Raw genomic sequence first — 6,908 nt, 5'->3', positions numbered from 1 at the left:
ACCTGTTGGCACACCAAGCACCTACTCACATATGCTGCAATTTCTCTCTTCATATTTTGCCACCAATAGTATGGTTTTAAAGTTCGGTACATTTTTGTCCCGCCGGGATGCATAGCGTAAGCAGAACTATGAGCCTCTTCCAAAATTTCTCGTTTAATATCCTGAAGATTAGGTACACATATTCTATTTCCAAACATTAAGGCTCCATCTCTTCTGAGAATAAAGTCCGTTCTAGTGCCATTACTCACTGCTTCTTTTAATTGTCTTAGATATTCATCTTCATCTTGTGCCTCCCGCACTCTATCAATGAGAATCGGCCTCACATGGAAGCTAGCTATCAATGCTCCAAACTCTTTCTCAATCGTCAAATTAACCCCCATAGATCGCAATTCATAAAGTAAAGGAACTCGAACTGCCTTCAAATGGGCTAAAGAGCTAAAGGGCTTTCGGCTAAGTGCATCAGCTACCACATTGGCCCTTCCTGGATGGTACTCAGTAGTGCAATGATAATCCTTAATCAACTCTAACCACCTCCTTTGCCTCAAATTTAAGTCCCTTTGGTTAAGTAGATACTGGAGACTTTTATTGTCCGTGAAAATCTGGCATCGTGCCCCATAAAGATAGTGTCTCCATAATTTAAGTGCAAGTACTACAGCAGCAAGATCAAGGTCATGAGTCGAGTAGTTCATTTCGTGAGGTTTCAGCTGCCTAGATGCATAGGCAATCACATTTCCATGCTGCATCAACACACAACCTAAGCCTTGTTGTCACATCCAAAATTTTTTTTTTTTTTTTTTAAGATCCGACTTATATTCCAATCATGGAAATAAATTTCCAAAATTGAAATACGAATAATTGGAAAAGAACGATAATAGACAAGTTTCCGAAATTGAAACACAACCTTTATTACAAGAGGGGTTTACACCAACATTTACAACAAAAGGTCAACTATATTCCAAGTTCTTGTCTAGGAATCCAAGCATGATTAACAATAACACACATGTATATTACATTATTAAAAACACCCTTGCAATAAAATAACTTCAAACTTATTTATTCATCACCTGCAAAATGATAAAAAGGGGTGAGCAACCATTGCCCAGTAGGAGAAATAAACCTCTTTGAAAATCATAATTAGAATAGCAATAATGAATGGATGCAACTATTATCTATTCCCGATAATCCACATTGTAAAATAAACTGAACCTACATGTCCCATACCATGTATTTTACCACGAAGGTGACTCAGAGTATTCAACAATGTGAACTAACTCCCACCCAAAATCAATCCCCCTAACCCTCTTTTGCTAGTCATCTTGTCTATTCCCCTTTCGCCAGTCCCGAATTACCCTTTCAATATCCTATACTAAGTGCACATTCACAAGTGGGCATACCTGGGATCTGGTACCTGCTGAGGTTATAGACTCAACTACGCAAAAGATAAACCAACATACTCATTCCAATAGCATATTCACATTACCATCACCACCCTTATACTTCATGTCTTATTGATGCACAAATACTTTGAATATGTAAGTGTATTCACTATTCAGCCATACCAAACAAACAGAAACAGAGGACATAAATGCATATAATCATGTACACAACCATCCAATACAATCATGTAAACAACCATCCAATGCAAACATAGAGGCTCCCCAAGTTTTTCCCCTACCTCGATTGATTTTCACGTTAAGTATCCGGATGAAAACAAGTTCCTATTGCAAGAATAGAATTTATTAGTTCCACACATAAAGAATTAAAGCAAAACTCAGCTAACATACTATGAAAATCTTAGCAGTGAGTTATTTTGACCAAAACAGGTTTTTACTTGACAAACTGAAATACTGCAGTTTTCTGACCCGGTCACATTAATGTTAAAAACTGTACAAATCTGTTTAAAATCTGCTTCCATGGTCTTCTAACGATTTGTAGCTGACATCCTAAAGAAACTTTCGGAATTTGAATCACCTGAAAACAATTTTCCTAGAATTAGTTATGAATTTTTAAAGTTCAGCTACAGTCCCACGTTTTTCTGCAGAAACTGCTATTGTGTGCTAACCTCTTCAGTTTTAATGTACTTTCCACAACTCCAATTTGTGTAAAACTTTCAATACTGAAAATAGACTTTCTAAAGTGTTAAATAAAAGAAATCACACTTTCAACAAGGCTTTAAAGGATGAGTGAAGGCTTTCTAAATTCAACTTTAAAACTGCATATGTTTCCTACTTGGTTCTTGACTCTTCTCAAATCAGATTCTATTAATCTATGTCTTCCAAAAATTCTAATGACTAAAGGAAACAACAAACCAGATACAAAGTGATTTCAAATTCTAATTTAGATCAATTCAATGACAAAAGATATAAACTATTTTCCAGAAAACTAGTGAAATCAAATAGAAGATGAGAAAATAATTAGTTCTAGTTATTCCAGTAACAACAACTTTATTCCTAACTGAACTTCATCTCTATTGTAACTTCTTCTATCATCAAGAATCCCCAAGTCTTATAATAACCTATGAACATAACTCAATTTCCAAATTGCATTAACCATCAGAACCACAAAGAACTCATCAAATCAAAAATTAAAAGAATCACACCTGACTTTTTACTCCTCCACTTCTAAGATACCAAAACCCTCTTTTTCTCTCTCTCCCTTGTTTATCTATGTATCTAGCAACTCAAGGACCTGTATGGAAAGCATAGATGGTTTAACCTATTTATAGTGTTTGGAAAGGAGGTGAAAACGTAGAAAGCAAGATAGATATTCTAATTGAAATCTTACCCATATAGGTACTAGACTTGCCACCTCCAGATTTCTAGAGTTCCAACTCCTGATTCTAGGGTTCCAGCTCTAGCTTCATAGCTTTGGGGAATCACCAATCTGAAACTTGATTTCCAAGGCTGTTGACACCTCCTACTTACCCATGGCGGCGGCTATGTCCTTTGTACTTTCCTAAGGTGGTGGCTGGTGTATCAGATGGAGGAGAATATGGGGGTGAGGAAGACGATGAAGAGACGGGACAATGCTTTGAGTTTAGGCGTTGTTTGATTTGGTTTTGTCGTGGAGTTTTATTCTATCAGCTGTTAAGCTACTTGGGTTTGAGTTTTGGGCCAAATCTTTTGGGCTAAACTCTAATTACTTAAACCCAAATAAAATTCAACTCTATTATATATATATAGATATATATATATATATATATAAACAATATTTAAACAAATAGTTTAGCACAATAAAATTAAACTTATTATTTTTTTAGAAAATGTTTAAAAATTTTAGGTCGTCACACTCTCCCCTTCTTTTAAGAAATTTCGTCCTCGAAATTTAGAACATACCACAATCCGTAAATAACTCTGGATACTTTTTCTGCATTTCTGTTTCCAATTCCCACGTAGCTTCTTCCACATTTTCATGTTGCCAAAGAACTTTGACTATCGGAATATTCTTTGTTCGCAGTACCTTTTCTTTCCGATCTAATATTTGGATTGGTCTATCCTCGAAAGATAATTGTTCGTCCACATCAAGATCTGTCCAATCTAAAATATGTGTCGGGTCTGGTTCATATTTTCGAAGCAGTGACACATGAAAAACATCATGGATACCCGAAAGCTGTGGTGGTAGAGCTAACTTGTATGCTACTTCACCTTTCCGTTCTAGGATCTCAAAAGGACCAATAAATCTTGGAGCTAATTTCCCCGTTTTTCCAAACCTTTGAATTCCTTTTCGAGGTGATACTTTCAGAAACACATGATCTCCCACATTAAATTTTAGTGGACGTGTCCTTTGATCGGCATAACTTTTTTGTCGACTTTGTGCTGTTAGCAGTCGTTGCTTGATTATCTTTATTTTTTCAGTAGTCTCCTGTATAAAATCAGGTCCAACTATGGTAGTCTCACCTACTTCTGTCCAGCATAATGGTGATCTGCAAGGTCTACCATATAGAGCTTCATATGGTGCCATTCCGATGCTAGATTGGAAACTATTGTTATATGCAAACTCTGCTAATGACAAATAATCTTCCCAACTTCCATGGAAATCCAAAACACATGCTCTCAACATATCTTCCAAAATTTGAATTGTTCTTTCTGACTGACCATCAGTTTGGGGATGAAAGGCAGTACTAAAATTTAACTTTGTACCGAGAGATTTTTGTAAACTTTCCCAAAATTTAGAAGTGAACTTGGAATCTCTGTCTGATACAATTGAGAGAGGAATTCCATGTAATCTAACCACCTCTTGAACATATAACTTGCCAAGTGTTTCTGCAGAATCTGTAGTTTTCACTGGTAAAAATGAGCTGATTTAGTTAAACGATCCACAATAACCCATATTGCATCTTTACCTCGAGGTGAACGTGGTAAACCAGTTACAAAATCCATGGTAATATAATCCCATTTCCATTCAGCTATTGGCAACGGTTGAAGTTTTCCTGCTGGCTTTTTATGCTCCGCTTTGACTTGTTGGCAAGTAAGACATCTTGCTACACATAGTGCAATATCTTTCTTCATTCCATCCCACCAAAATTGACGACACAGATCATAGTACATTTTTGTACTTCCAGGGTGAATAGTGTATGATGAGTAATGTGCTTCACGTAAAATTTCATTTCTAAGCTCTGGAATCTCAGGTACATATAACCTTCCAAAATATCTCAAACCATTACTCTGATCGAAGATCCAACCCTCAAGTTGATTTCCAGACATCAATCTGTCTTGAATTGATTTGGATAGAGTATCCTCCTGTTGTTTCTCAATAACCTTTTCCATCAAAATTGGTCGAGTGGCTAAGTTACAAATACGAGCCATATTGTTGTGTATATCAACATGTAGATCATATTCACAAAGAGACTCCATCATCTTCCATTTCTGAACATGTAAGCTTGCCACAAACCTTTCTGATTTTCTACTTAAAGCATCTGCAACTGTATTTGCCTTTCCAGGATGGTAATGCAATCCGAAATCATAGTCTTCTAAAAATTCCATCCAACGTCGTTGCCTCATGTTAAGCTCCTTTTGAGTAAATATATATTTAAAACTTTTATGATCAGAATATAGCTCAAATCGCTCACCATATAAGTAATGTCTCCAAGTCTTAAGAGCATGAACAATTGCAGCTAATTCTAAATCATGTGTTGGATAATTTCTTTCATGTGTTTTCAATTGTCGAGAGGCATATGCGACCACTCTATCTGATTGCATTAACACACATCCTAATCCACGTAAAGAAGCATCTGTGTACACCACGTAACCTTCTCCTCGCTCAGGAATAATCAACACCGGAGCAGTAGTTAAGCATGTCTTCAATTCTTGGAATGAATTTTCACATTCTCTACTCCAGATAAATTTGACTTCTTTTCGGGTTAACCTGGTCAAGGGTGTGGCTAATCGAGAAAAATATTTTATAAATCTTCGATAATAACCAGCCAATCCAAGAAAACTTCGAATTTCTGAAATATTCTTTGGCTGACTCCAATTTAATACTGCTTCTACCTTGGAAGAATCAACTGCAATGCCTTCGTTAGAGATCACATGTCCCAAAAATTTTATTTCAGTCAACCAAAATTCACATTTGCTAAACTTAGCAAATAGCTGATGTTCTCTCAAGGTCTGTAACGTAATGGACAAGTGTCTCTCATGATCATCCTGTGATTTTGAGTAAATAAGGATGTCATCAATGAAGACAATTACAAACTGATCCAAGTAGGGTCGAAAAACACGGTTCATTAAGTCCATAAATGCTGCTGGGGCATTTGTCAATCCAAAAGGCATAACCAAAAATTCATAATGTCCGTATCGAGTCCTAAAAGCTGTTTTCGGTACATCTTCAGGTTTGACTCGGAGTTGATGATAACCGGAACGGAGATCAATTTTCGAAAAGAAACAAGAACCCCTTAACTGATCGAACAAATCGTCAATTCTTGGTATTGGATATTTATTCTTCACAGTTACTCTATTCAATTGACGATAATCGACGCACATCCGAAGAGATCCATCTTTCTTTTTCACAAAAATGGCCGGTGCTCCCCACAATGAAGTACTAGGACGAATATAACCTTTGCCTTCTAATTCCTGAATTTGTGCCTTGAGTTCTTTCAATTCTGCTGGTGCCATACGGTAAGGGGATATCGAAATAGGTGATGTACCCGGATATACTTCAATTACGAATTCTATCTCACGCACAGGAGGCAATCCGAATAAATCTTCCGGAAACACATCAGTAAATTCCTTTACCACAGGAATCGTTTCTAACTTCATTTTATTCTCCTCTTCGGCCACAATATGGGCAATTAAATTCAAATAATTGCACTTGATGTCAAATGATACTTCTGATTTATAAGTGCTCTTATCCCCGTAAAAACTAAAAGTTTCACCTTCCGGAGTACTGATAGTTATCTTCTTTTTAGCACAGTCCATGATAGCATCATAACGACTAAGCCAATCCATACCCAAGATGATATCGTGCTCTGACATTTCCAGCATTATCAAATCAAAGTAGAATTTATGATTTGATATTTCTATCACGCATAGCCTACACACTCTATTAACTCTTACACCCTTACTCAAAGGAGACCCAATAATTAATGAAGTCTTCATAATCTCAGGTTTCAATTCAAGTATAGATGCAAAGGATGATGATATAAAAGAATGTGTTGAACCAGGATCAAATAATATTCTAGCTACCGTATTAGATATTAGAAATGTACCTTCTACCACTTGAGATCCATTTTGTTCCTCCATGTCATTCAGAGCATACAGTTGACTCTGTGTGGGACGTCGTGCGCCAATGGGTGCTCTAGGCCTAATAAGATTTCCTGGTCGTTGTATCTGTTGAGGAACATTTGGTCTCTGCCAATTCTGTTGTGGTTGAAAAGGTGCCCGATACTGTTGTTGTGGTGCATAACCCTGCTG

At 36.7% G+C, this 6,908-nt stretch overlaps 1 long non-coding RNA gene across 1 annotated transcript; it reads right to left on the bottom strand.

Annotated features, from left to right (window-relative positions):
- Positions 1-886: 886 nt before the first annotated feature.
- Positions 887-3,034, bottom strand: LOC112168808. Its single transcript, XR_002924424.2, has 2 exons — positions 2,785-3,034; positions 887-1,064 (listed from the first exon to the last, which is right to left on the bottom strand). It is a non-coding gene; the product is annotated as an uncharacterized LOC112168808 (long non-coding RNA).
- Between the last annotated feature and the right edge of the window lie 3,874 nt (positions 3,035-6,908).

Source organism: Rosa chinensis, chromosome 6, assembly GCF_002994745.2.
Source record: "Rosa chinensis cultivar Old Blush chromosome 6, RchiOBHm-V2, whole genome shotgun sequence".
Taxonomy (NCBI): domain Eukaryota; kingdom Viridiplantae; phylum Streptophyta; class Magnoliopsida; order Rosales; family Rosaceae; genus Rosa; species Rosa chinensis.
The sequence above is the reverse complement of the archived record's forward strand: the minus strand, read 5'-3'. Positions and strand labels throughout refer to the sequence as shown.